Consider the following 13,674-nt stretch of genomic DNA (forward strand, 5'->3'; position numbering starts at 1 on the left):
AAGTTCGTAACTTTGCAGCTTGACCGACTGAAGGTTGGGGACTCCAGGCTCAGAGATGTTTTCTGGCACACCCACCCTTGCAGGAGCCTGGCAGAGTTGGAGCCATGCTTCAGATTCTTCCATGGTCAGCCCTTCCTGAGAGCACCCACAGCTGCCTACATCCTCACATGTTATTTGTATTATTTTCCAAGACACGCTGCTTCTTATTCGTGTCTCTCCACCCAACCCCTTGCTCTGGCAACGACAGGACACCTGACAACGTGGCCTCTTGCCTGAGTGTCCCCAGAGAAAGGTCTTTGTGCTTCTACAACTTAGAGTCTTTCTGCTCCTGAGAAAGAGAAAAATAACCCTCGGCTGCAGGGAAGTTGGGGCTGGTGGAGCTGTGGTCAAGAAGTCCATCCCCATCACTATCCTGCCATGATTTGTCACTATCAGCTGGGACGTGGGTTCCCTCTCTTGCAGGAGGAGCCTCTGCTTCCCACACTGGGAACCGAGAAGACTGGTTTCAATTCCCTCACCCCTCCCAGCTCTCAGCTTGTCGGTGTTAAAGATCTCAAATCAGAAAGGACTTTAAAGATAAAATAGTGCAATCCTCCGATTTTGCAGAAGAAATGGGGACCTAGGAAGTGAGGTTTAGTGTCTCCCAGCTCATCAGCGGCACATGTGATGGTGTGTAAGCCTGGTGGAGTGTGCGTGCCCAGGCGTGTGTGTGCAGTGTATGTGCAGTGTGAGTGCAGAGAGGGGCAGAGAGGGTGGGAGGTGGCGAGCGAAGCACAGAGAGAATGTCTCTTTCCTTTCACAGATCACCCCAGAGATTTTCCTGACTTTACAGGTGGAACTGAAGATAAATGGATTAGCCAGATGAATAAACCTGTATTAAAAAACTTTCTGAAAAATCAATTTGAGAGAGAAGATTTGGGAGAATAAAATATGACCAACTGTGTCAGGTAGCTTGAATAAATCAATGCCTGCAAGTCTGATAAACAATTTCTGATCTATGGCCCCCATGGTCTCCTTGCTGGTGATAGTTACCTCGGTAATTGGACCGTGGGATGAGGCCAGGCCAGAGCGAAAGGCATTAAAAATGATGTTTCTTCAAGTGAAAATTAATTTATATACTGACCAACAAAGACCAAAGTAATTTCAGAACTTTAAGGATGGCGAGACATCATAAAATTGTTTACACTTTTCACCCCCTACTGAAATTAGACATAGAAATGAAAGAGAAATGAGCCTCTCCATCCCCACACATGATATTCCAAGCACAGAGGCAGTCAGCTACTGTTTAGAGGAGCATCTGATGGCTCCAGGAGCAGGGGCGAGGGGGTGGGTAGCATCCCACATCGGGCTACACCGAACCAATATCTGTGTGTACGGCAGGAGGGAAATCAACATGGAAAGTCAGAAAGGGCTTTCTCTTCTGCTCTGGACTTTCTCCACACAATAGTTAAAGAGAAGTAGCTTTTGGCCCTGGAATGAATCAGCCTCCAAAAAAAAAGATGAAATCCACTGTTGAAATAAAATTAAGACCTAAGGCTAGCTTTTCTATATAGAATGGATAAACAACAAGGTCTTACTGTATAGCACAGAGAACTATATTCAATATCCTGTAATAAACCATAACGGAACAGAATATAAAAAAGAATATATATATATAACTGAATCACTTTGCTGTACAGCAGAAATTAACACAACACTGGAAATCAGCTACACTTCAATTTAAAAAGATTGATTAGAAAAAGAATCTAAACTCAGTGTTTATTGCCAGGTAATATCTGCTTATGTACTGCTCTTTGGATATGGCTGAAACAGACCAAAAATTCCCTTGCAATCTTCATAAGGAATATTCAATACTTTTCTTGTCAGTAGAATGAAGTGTGAATAACTAGTTTTATACAAGTGGATATACTAGTTTTACGCAGCATTAAGATAAACTGTCATTGTCTTTGAAAGCTGTAATTTCAGAAGTGTATATACTTAGAAGCTGTTGCAAATATCTAATTTTCTAAGTTCAACGACAAAAAGACCTAAGGCACCTTAGCAGAAAAGGAAGGTGAGATGTAAGAAGGAAATGTGAGGAAGTGATCGGCTTGGCCCTGTAGCAAAGGTGGCGTAGGCATGTGTGATTTCAGGGACTCCAGAAGGTCCATACGGCAGCTGGCATGATCTTGACATGAATCAAAGCATCTCACTTCCCAGCTTAAACCAGTGGTGTGCTGGAGCCCCTTCTTTCCAGCTTGGAATGTTTTGTTTTGTAAAATGCCCTTTAGTACTTTCAATAAAATGAATCCTGAGATGCAAAGAGTTATCATTTTCACCCAACGGGTGGTCTTTTGGACACACAGCTCTTCCCAGCCTCGGGTCCAGGGACCTCGCTTTAGTAGCTTGAAATTGGTCATGATGGGAGTTTTTCCACCATTGAAACCTGCCAACAGTACAAATCAGCCCACACGCCCAGCTGACTGTTGCACATTTACCAGTGCACCATTGCTAAAAACCCTCCTTACGCTTTAAACTGCAACCAGAGACAATCCAGTCCTTCACTGTGGCCTCGGGGGCTCACCTCTCCACCGTCAGCTGGTATTTCTCCCCCTTTCACCTGCTCTGCGTCAGCCCACGAGGCTTACACCTACTCCTCGGATATTCCCTGGATAGCCCGTCTCCTCTGCGTGGAAAGCTCCTTCCCCAGATCCTTCTTCAGGCCTCAGCTGAGATGTCACCTCCCCAGAGGCCTTCTCTGACCTTATCCTCTTCACTCACTGTTACAGCATCCTATTTTATCTTTTTTTGCAGGATTCACTACTCCCTAAAATCCTCATTTGTTTGCCTAGTTTTCGTCCGGGCTCCTGCTAGGACATAAGCTTCCGTAAGTGTGGTGATCCTAACTTTCTCATGTCCTCAGAGTCCAGCCCAGTGCCTCATACATTCTTTCCAGGCTCTCAGTCAATAGTGGCTGAGTTGAATAATGAATCAATGAATAGCACAGAGCCTCCAAGGCCACTATGGACCAGACATCCTTTTTTGGTAAGTATGGCTCCTTGATTACTGTTCTGAAAGTAAATCATTTCAGGGACAGTCCCACTTCTAGTCACTAAAACCCTTGAGGGAATAAGTTTCTCGAGTTATTTCCTCCTGGGCAAAGGGGCCCAGAGCAGCTTGGACCTTTGGAAGAGGCCAAGCAAAGGAAAGGGCACCAAATACAGACTTTGCTCATATAATTCTTCTTCTGAGTGACATTTCTGGGGGCTGTGTTGAGGGCCACAGGCAATCTCACCTGTACTAAGAGAAATGCAAACTAAAAGTCCATTTTTAAAAACTCAGACTGGAAAAGATTGAATAATTTGTTTACAGACTGTTGGAAAATGTGTCAAACACTCTCATATATACGGCTTGTAGGAGCTTAAATTGGTACCACCTTTGGCAATATCTATTAGAAATCCAAATGCATATGCCCTTTGACCTAACAATTCCACATCCAGGAATTTACCCAAAAGATTTATGTTCACACGGGTGCAAAATTCCAAGCATACAAGGTTATTAATTGCGGAAAAAGATTGGAAACAATGTAAAAGTCCCTGACTGGGGGACTGGTTAGACAAATGACAGTACATCCAGAAAATGAAATACTAGAGAAATAAAAAGAATCATGAAGTTCTTTATGTACTAATATGGAACAATCTCCAAGATACACTAAATGAAGAACAATAGGCCTATGATACCATTTGTGTAAAAATGAGCAAAGGGAGAAGTGGGTGTCCACATGGACACACTGATGCTTGTATATGCTAAGAAGCTCTCAGTAAGAAGGTACAAGAAACTGGGGACTGGACTTCCCTAGTGGAACAGTGGTTAAGAATCCGCCTGCCAATGCAGGAGACACGGGTTTGAGCCCTGGTCCAGGAAGATCCCACATGCCACAGAGCAACTAAGCCCGTGCGCCACAACTACTGAGCCTGTGCTCTAGAGCCCACGAGCCACAGTTACTGAAGCCTGCGTGCCACAACTACTGAAGCCCACATGCCTAGAGCCTGTGCTCCACAACAAGAGAAGCCACCACAATGAGAAGCGTGTGCAACGCAACGAAGAGTAGCCCCCGCTCGCCACAACTAGAGAGAAGCCCGTGCGCAGCAACGAAGACCCAACGCAGCCAAAAATAAAAAAATGAATAAATAAAATAAATAAATTTATTTTAAAAAAAAAGAAACTGGGGACCTGGGGGGCTCTGGGTAAGGAGTCAAGTGGCAAGGGTAAGAGGGAGCCTTTTCACTCTGCTTTTTGAATCTGAACCATGTAACTATATTTCCTATGATAAATAAATAAATAAATAAATTTAAGCTATAGATTTGGCACCAGAGCAGTTGAGAGAACATTCTGTATTTCAGTCATGTTAATAAGTCAGCAGAACTTTTCCACCCAACTTTCCTCCCTGTAGAAGGTGATCCAGATGGGGAACAACTTCTAACCCCACTGGCAACTGACCTGATGTCATCTTCTTTGCTGGTTTTGCCATGTGTTCCTGGCCTCAGGCCCGGGACCTCCTCTCTTCTTCTACACTCACTCACTTGGTGACCGCATCCAGTTGACACACTGGTGGCTCTGAGTCTCCAGCCTGGATCTCTGTGCCTGAACTACAGACTCCTGCCACCAAATGCCTACTCTGTGTCTTTACCCAGATGCAGTCATCACATCTACTGTGACACACGAGTCCTTCACGGGCTTCTCCTGTTGTAAATGGTCAGAACCTTACAGTCAGCCCTCCTCTCACCTGTCAGCACATCTGGGTCACCCCTGCTTCAAATATATGCTGAATCCAACCGCTTCTCACCATTAACCTGGTCTATCCTGGCTGACGCCACTCTTACTGTTCGCCTGGGCTGTTGGCAATGCCTCCTAATCGATCTCTCCCCTTTTGCTCTGCAAACACAGCCAATGTGATCCTGTTAAAATCTAACTCAGATCATGTCACTCTTCTGACCCAAACTCTTGACGCTTTCCCATCTCAGAGTAAAATCCAAAGTCCTTGCAGGGTCCCTTAAGACTTAGACCATCGCCTGTCCTCACCCCATCCATCACTGTGACCTCGCCTCCTAGCGTTCTCCCCCTCACCTGTGCTGCTCCAGCCATGGCAGCCTCCTTGCTCTTCCTCAGATCTGCCAAGCACAGGGCCTTTGCACTTGCCCTTTCCTCTGCCTGGAAAATTCTTCTTCCAGATAACTGTATGGCAAACCCCCTCACTTCCTTCAGGGCTTTACTCAAATGTCACCTCCTCAGTGAGGTCTACCTTGGCCACTTTATCTACAATCGCAACCCTTCTCCTCCCATGTCCACTAACACCCTCCTTTCCCCTGCTTGGCCATTGCCCTTCTCACCATCTACTGAACCATGTGTTTTACTGATCTGTCTTGTATATTATCTGTTTCCTGCTCATGGATATCCACTCCACAAGGGCAGAGATATTTGTCTGTTTTCCTCATGGCTATGTCCCCAGAATTTAGAACAGTGCCTGACACATAGTAGATGCTCAATAAATATGTGTTGAATGATGAATCATCCACTTGATCGGCTGTCTGGGCAGTGAGTGTCAACCTCCTTGAGTTTGTGTTTCACTGTCTAAAGACAGAATTTTCAGCAGCAACCGTGACGGACTTAAGCTGCATCCCTGCTTATCACACTGGTCACCTGTACATCACCTACATCACCGTCGACCGCCCTGACCACACTCAGCAGGCAGAGTCCTGTATATTTCTAATATCTGCTCTTTTTGGTGCTGCATTAAGGATACTGTAGAGCAGCGGTCCCCAGCCTTTTCGGCACCAGGGACCAGTTTCACGGAAGACAATTGTTCCACGGGCCAGCGGTCGGGGGATGGTTTTGGGATGATTCAAGCGCATTACATTTACTGGGCACTTAATTTCTATTATCATTACATTGTAACATATAATGAAATAATTATGCAACTTGCCATAATGCAGATTCAGTGGGAACCCTGAACTTGTTTTCCTGCAATGAGATGGTCCCGTCTAGGGGTGATGGGACCACCTCGGCTCCGTCTCAGATCATCAGGCATTAGATTCTCACAGGAGCGCACAACCCAGATCCCTCACACGCGCACTTCACAGTAGGGTTCCCACTCCTATTAGAATCTAATGCCGCCGCTGATCTGACAGGAGGGGGAGCTCAGGTGGTTATGTGAGCGATGGGGAGCGGCTCTCAATACAGATGAAGCTTTGCTCGCTCTCCCGCTGCTCACCTCCTGCTCTGCAGTCCCGTTCCTGACAGGCCACGGACTGGTTCCAGTCCGTGGCCTGGGGGTTGGGGACCCCTGCTGTAGAGCATTGGCCAGAAATCCACAGAGACTGGATGGGACACAGAAGTGAGGCACTTGAGCCAGGCTCAGGCTGGGGTGAGGTAGAGGCCCAGCCTAAGGCGCAGCCCCTGCCCAGCTCTACCTACTGCTGCCAGGCAAGCACAGGTTTTACCATCGTCAGGACTTCTGATTTTTCAGAGAAACTGGAAATCTGGATACTTTTTAAAATGGGAGATCTCCTAACTTTAGTTTTTTCCTTTCATTTAGAATTCTTTTATTGAAGTATAGTTTTAAAAAATATTTATTTATTTATTTAAATGGCTACACTGGGTCTTAGTTGTGGCATGCAGGATCTTTTTTAGTTGCGGCGTGCAGGCTCTAGTTCCGACCAGAGATTGAGCCCAGGCCCCTTGCATTAGGAGTGCGGAGTCTTAACCACTGAACCACCAGGGAAGTCCCTATTGAAGTATAGTTGATTTACAATGTTGTATTAGTTTCAGGTGTACAGCAAAGTGATTCAGTCATACACATATATTCTTTTTCAGATTCTTTTCCCTTATAGGTTATTACAAGATATTGAGTATAGTTCTCTGTGCTATACAGTAGGTCCTTGTTGGTTATCTATCTTATATGTAGTGGTGTGTATATGCTAATCCCAAACTCCTAATTTACCCTCCCCCCCCACCCCTTTTCCCTTTGGTAATCTCAAGTCTGTTCTCTATGTCTGTGAGTCCAGTTCTGTTTTGTAAATAAGTTCACTTTTGTCATATTTTAGATTCCACATATAAGTGATATCATATGATATCTGTCTTTCTCTGTCTGGCTTACCTCACTTAGTATGATAATCTCTAGGTCCATCCACATTGTTGTAAAGGCATTATTTCATTCTTTTTTTATGGCTAATATTCCATTGTGTATATATGCAAACACACACACACAAGAGTTCTCCTAATTTTAAAAGCAGAAGGTTTAAAAACACTCAGACATTGAGGGTTTGATCCACCCACCCTAGGGGTCACTGGTTGGAGACCTCTGCATAAATCTTGGACCCTGTAGAAAGCCGAACCCAGGAGACAGGTTGGGGAGGGATAGGGTCTATCGGCAGTTTAACGTGCTGGGAAGCATACTGTCTCTCCTGTTGTTTTCTAGGGAGGGTGGATCCCAGTAACTGAAGAATCTCGTTCACTGAGTTCAGGCTTGGCCTCCTCGTCGTTGTAAGGCCATCAATCCTTCAATGGCCTGTTCTCTGCTTACAGAGAACATTAAGTTCATGTGGGCAGCAGGCTTGAAGGAGCTGAGTATGAGCTCACATGCATATGAAAGGAGCAAAATGAGGGGAGAAAACTAAGATGGAGGAAGGCTTGGAGGGACCAAGAGAGGAGAGAGAATGAGAACAAGGAGGCCAAATGGAGACTTTTGTTCATCAAGCACTGCGGGTGTTCACGGCGGCCCCTTCCTTGCTCTGTGTACACAACCTTTAGTAAAACATACACAGCCGACTCCATGTGTTCGTGCCGATGGAATTTGTTGTTGAGTGGGGGAGGAGTTTGAAAAACGAGGGAAGGAAACAATTGACACGTGAATCACCGTGGACAAGATTAATTTTAAATATTGATCAAGGGCTTCCCTGGTGGCGCAGTGGTTGAGAGTCTGCTTGCCGATGCAGGGGACGCGGGTTCGTGCCCCGGTCTGGGAAGGTCCCACATGCCGCGGAGCGGCTGGGCCCGTGAGCCATGGCCGCTGAGCCTGCGCGTCCAGAGGCTGTGCTCTACAACGGGAGAGGCCACAACAATGAGAGGCCTGCGTACCGCAAAAAAAAAAAAAAAAAAATATATATATATATAGATCAAAAGTTGGTGGCGATGACCCGGTGATTCTACTCCTAGTGATACATGTATTCAAAAGAATTGAAAACGAGTATTCCAACAGAAACTTGTACACGGATGTTCATGGCAGCACTATCTCCAATAGCTAAAGATGGAAACAACCCAGGTTCCCTTGAATGAATGAATGATGAACAAAATGTGGTCTATTCCTACAGTGGAGCATTATTTGGTCCTAGAAAGGAATGCAGTACCGATACACACTACGATTTGATGAAGCTTGAAACCGTTATGCCAAGTGAAAGAAGCCAGTCACGAAGGACCACATGGTATATGGTTCCACACAACTACGATGGCCAGAACAGGCAAATCTATAGAAACACGAAGTAGATTAGTGGTTGCTTAGGGAGCGGGGAACCTATGGAGGTGAAGGCTTAAAGGTACGAAGACTCTTTCTCAGGCGATGACAAAATTCTCAAATTGGCTATGGTGATGGCCACACAACTATGAATACACTAAAATCCATTAAAGGGTGCACTTTAATGGGAGGACTGTATGGTATGTGAATTACAGTTCAATAAATTTATTTAAAAATAGATAAAGCTGTTGGCGCATCTGTGGAAGATTCACGATATATAAGGTACCATGACTCACCCACAAAAACCACAGCTTGAGACATGCTCAGGCAGGAAGGAGGGCCTGGACCATGGGGCAGGGCCAGGGGTTGGACTAGAAGTTCCCTTAAAGACCCCCACTGTGATGTGTGAAAAGAACACCAGCCTCTTTGCCACACAAAAGGAGGGAAGGATGGAGGAACAGGAAAATCACCAGTACCCTCTCCTGCGGGGCAACCCCCTCTCGGCCCTTACCCGTCGACTGCAGCATGTCTGTCCTCTGCAAACGTGCTGTATTTCATAAACGGGAGGCATCACCCAAGACAAAGTGTGTGCGTTTAGAATTAAGACACTTTTAATATTAGAGACTAGGGAGATCAACCAAGAGGAGAGGGAGGAGGGACTCAAAGGCTCGCTCTTCTCTCCTTGCAGTGTGACTTGAAACCTGGGATGGGCATAAGAGTGGCTAGAGCTGTGCCTGGTCCGGCTGGGACGGCCCAGCTTAGCAGGGACCGATGCAGGGTCAGGATCTTTTGGGTCTATTTCTCAGCACTGAAACTTTCTTTTTTTTGCGGTACGCGGGCCTCTCACTGTCGTGGCCTCTCCCGTTGCGGAGCACAGGTTCCGGACGCGCAGGCCCAGCGGCCATGGCTCACGGGTACAGCCGCTCCACGGCATGTGGGATCTTCCCGGACCGGGGCACGAACCCGTGTCCCCTGCATCGGCAGGCGGACTCTCAGCCACTGCGCCACCAGGGAAGCCCCTGAAGCTTTTTAAAAGGGCAGAGAAAGACTGTTGGAGTCCCAGCCTTGCCTTTGAACATTCAAGTGCTACTGACTGGGGCGATGGCTTGCTCTCCCCGGGGGCTGGTCCACACCTGGCTTCCTTGAACGCTGGACCTTCGTGGAGGACAAAGAAAGCCCAGGTCCTTGGTGGCAATCTGGTGGGAAGGCTGTGGTCCCAGAGCAGCTGATGGCAGCTGCCTCTTTCTCCCAGCACCGCTTGCGCTCGGGCCTCCTCCTGGCAAAGCCCCTTCTTTTGCCCCCCTGTGGGCTAGACCTGCTGCTTCCAGAGCCTTCATCATCACAGCCGCCGTACACCTCGGCACCTTCACTTTTTATCGGCAGGACAAACATGATACTTATCCCAGATGCTGTCTTCACGGACATTTAATGAGCAGAGTCACGTAAAGCACCAACCGTAGGGGCTTAAGAAGTGCTCGCCCTTGCGAGGCTATTCGTGGGCAGTTCCTACCTAACCGTTAATACTGAACACGGGCACGTGCAGAGGGGAATATGGTCCTGAGGATGACAGCTGCCCACGTGACCAGGCTCTAGCTACATCGGCCAGATAAAGATGCCGAATGCACGTTTGTGCTCCGTGAAAAACGGTGTCCTCTGTGGAAGTACCAAAGCATAAGCGTGCACAGCTTTAATGGTGGCTTCTCCTCTGCTACAGCCTGGCAGAGTCCTGCCTCTTCAGGGGTTACACAGCAGCCCCCAGCCCCACATCAAGTCACTCCATAGCTTTAGCTGGGGTGTCCTCCCTGCAAACCTGCCTCGGCCGGCCACCCGGGGCCCTACCGCATCTCTCCAGGGCAGGTACCCAGGAGACTCTGCGCTCTGCACACCCACCTGGGTGTCCAGCCACCATCGAGGTGATCAGGAAGTACTAAGGCTGTGCGCTTTCCTTTCCACCAAAATAATCACCGGGAGCCCCTTTGATTTGCAAGGAAATCGGGGCTTCTTAATGCACTTGCTGTCAGGCCAGCCCTTTGAACAAGCTCACTCCATAATTTAGAGCTGGAATCTCGTTTTAAATGGCAGTTAAAAATTGTATGTGGCAGTTCACAATGAAATTTAGCTTGACAGCTTGGACATAAAACTAAAAATAAATGACTTCACATCCAAATAATAAGTAATAACAATGTTAGGCTGCATAAGAATAGCAGAGCCGGATTCAAATACAATATTAATTTTAGGAATATGAGTGACTGGGGAGAGACAGAGGCAAAGAAACAAATCCTTCATAGAGCAATCGTCTCCTCTTATCCCCCAGGCAACTGGCTGCCTTTCACCTCCACGGCACAGCAATTATGTGGTGTAATGGAGACAGCGCAAATAAGCAGAAAGATTTTATTAAACCAAATGAGCAAATCATCTGCGTATTATTGCGATTTGATTGACACTGACAAGTGTCGAGCAGACGCGGATGTGAATATGATAAAGAAGCTTGCAGAAAAGCTCTTGATAATGTTACTCTTGATAAAGTTGCCCGGCCACCCTCTCTAAGTAAATAAAGGGGAGAAGAAGATGACGCATATTAATTCACCCAGTTTGCAGCCTGCTGGAGGACGGGAGGGGGAAAAAAGTTGCAGTGGGTTCAGCGTATGGCATTTTATATGAATACCAAAATTGCATTCATGATTCGCAGACTTTACGATAATATATTAATATTAAAACTAAAGGTCATTCCACATAATAGTTAAGCTGCCTGAGCTTCAACCTTTATACCAATAACAGACTCTGGAAAGTAAGTGAGAGATATTTGAATACTCTAAAAAAAAATTTTTTTTTTTATTTGGGAAGATTGCTGGGCTAACGTTAGCTCAGGTGGCCCCTCACCCACCTGCCTTCTCCGGGGACAATTAAAGGGCTACCTGGAGGATGGCTGCATCTGAGACAGCTGGGGCTGCCGGGGAGGAGAGGTGATTAATTGCCACAGGGCTTCGGGCCCTCGCACACGGCTGTGTTCCGCTAATGATTCCCTTATGAGCTGGCGACGCGCGTTGCCACCGACGGGGCCCCACCGAGTCAGCACAAAACTTTACTCGGCTGCTCAGGGCGCTCTGAGCAAAGGGCCCCAAACGAGGCAGGCTCTGTCGAGGACGATTTACAGGAGACCTGCCTGGAGGCAGGGGGCTGGCTGCGATGACCTCTGGAGTGCCCTCCAGGGGGTGGTTTGCTCTGATTCTGTCAGCCCGGCTGGTTCCAGCAAGAGCTTCCTGGCTGGGTGGCTGGGTAAGTGGGTGGGTGCCTGGATGGACTCTGAACTTTTCTTGGAAGAGAAGAAAACGGAGATCTGCTAAACGGAGGAGCTATTGACATGGGGTAGCGCATAATCTCTCCATAGAGCGAGGTTAAGCCTGTGTCCAGAGAAGGGAGTGTTTGTTGCTGGAAAGTTTATCCAGCCCTTGGTCACATGGGCAGATGCACTGGTCTGGGCAGCTTAGACAGGAGGACAGAGAACCTGATGGCTCAGGCTCACCATCAAATGACCTCGCCGGCAGCTTGAAATTGGTGGAGTCTTTCCACTGCAGAAGTTGGTAAACTCTTTAAATCGGGGCTCCCCCTCCACCAGCCAGTTTGCGGCGCTCTGCTGGCTGACTCAGGGCAACATATGGGGGAGATTTCACTTCCCACAAGTAGCTGGTTTGTTGCCATGTTTATTGGCTCACATGGACATCGAACATAGATTCTTTTTTTAAGAAAAATTAATTTATATTTATTGAAGTATTGAAGTACAGTATTCTTTTTTTTCTTTTTTGCGGTACGCGGGCCTCTCACTGTTGTGGTCTCTCCCGTTGCGGAGCACAGGCTCCGGACGCGCAGGCTCGGCAGCCATGGCTCAAGGGCCCAGCCGCTCCGCGGCATGTGGGATCCTCCCGGACCGGGGCACGAACCCGTGTCCCCTGCATCGGCAGGCGGACTCTCAACCACTGCGCCACCAGGGAATCCCACAGTACAGTATTCTTTAAGGTACAGGTGTACAATATAGTGATTCACAATTTTTGAAGGCTACAGTCCATTTAGAGTTATTATCAAATATTGACTATATTCCCGGTGTTGTACAATATATCCTTGTAGCTTATTTTATACATAATAATTTGTATCTCTTAGTCCCCTACTTCTGTATTGCCCCTCCACCCTCCGCCTCCCCACTGTAACCCCTAGTTCTCAATATCTGTGAGTCGGCTTTTTTGTTATGTTCACTGGTTGGTTGTATTCTTTAGACTCCATACATAAGACATAAGTGAGATCATCCAGTATTTGCGTTTCTCTGTCTGACTTATTTCTCTGAGCATAATGCCCTCCAAGTTCACCCATGTTGCTGCAAATGGCAAAATTTTGTTCTCTTTTATGGCTGAGTAGTACAACATAGTTCCTTTCTTTTTTCTTTTTGATCTTTTTTGGAGTACAGTTGCTTTACAATGTTGTGTTAGTTTCTACTGTACAGCAAAGTGAATCAGCTATACGTATACATATATCCCCTCAACGTAGTTTCTTTAACGTAGAGAATATCTAGTCTTTGTGAAGCCATATTTGGTGCAAAGCAAGAGTGGGGGAAAGACTAAATGAAGTCCCACCTAACGTGATGATTCTGACAACTTCTCTAGGTAGTTTCCTGCCTGTGTTGAGAAAAGAATTTGGGCCTCTTGACTTCTTAGTCTTCCACCTGCCCAGCTGGCTCCTCTCCCAGGTGGCACTTGAGTGAATGGCATGGGCTGTGGCAGGTGTCTTGAGTGTCTGTGTCTCTCTGAAGGTGTCCCTTGACCACTGGCTTCTGCTCACCTGGCTGGCGTTTTCAAGTGTAGGAACTGGAGATCTGGTCTCCCTCGGTCTGCTCAATCTCCCTGGACAGCATCATCTTGGGCAGGTAGGACCCGCCTTCTGGCCTAAGTAGGCCTCTCATCTTCTGCTGTGGCGCCTCCTTGCCCCTCCTGGACAAGGGAAGCTCCTGGTGCATCCACGCCAGGAGGGGATGGAATGGACGGCAGCTCTGGGAAAGTGTGGTCCTCTGCCTGACCACACACCACCCATGTCCCCTTGCTGTGGCCTCAGCCAGGCTGGTGCAGAGTCAGGTGATGCATTTCTAGGGTCCTAAGGGGAGCTGGGGCAGACATACCTCTTCCTTTGGCTTCTCGCATTCT

The sequence above is a fragment of the Phocoena phocoena genome, chromosome 20 (assembly GCF_963924675.1).
Source record: "Phocoena phocoena chromosome 20, mPhoPho1.1, whole genome shotgun sequence".
NCBI lineage: Eukaryota > Metazoa > Chordata > Mammalia > Artiodactyla > Phocoenidae > Phocoena > Phocoena phocoena.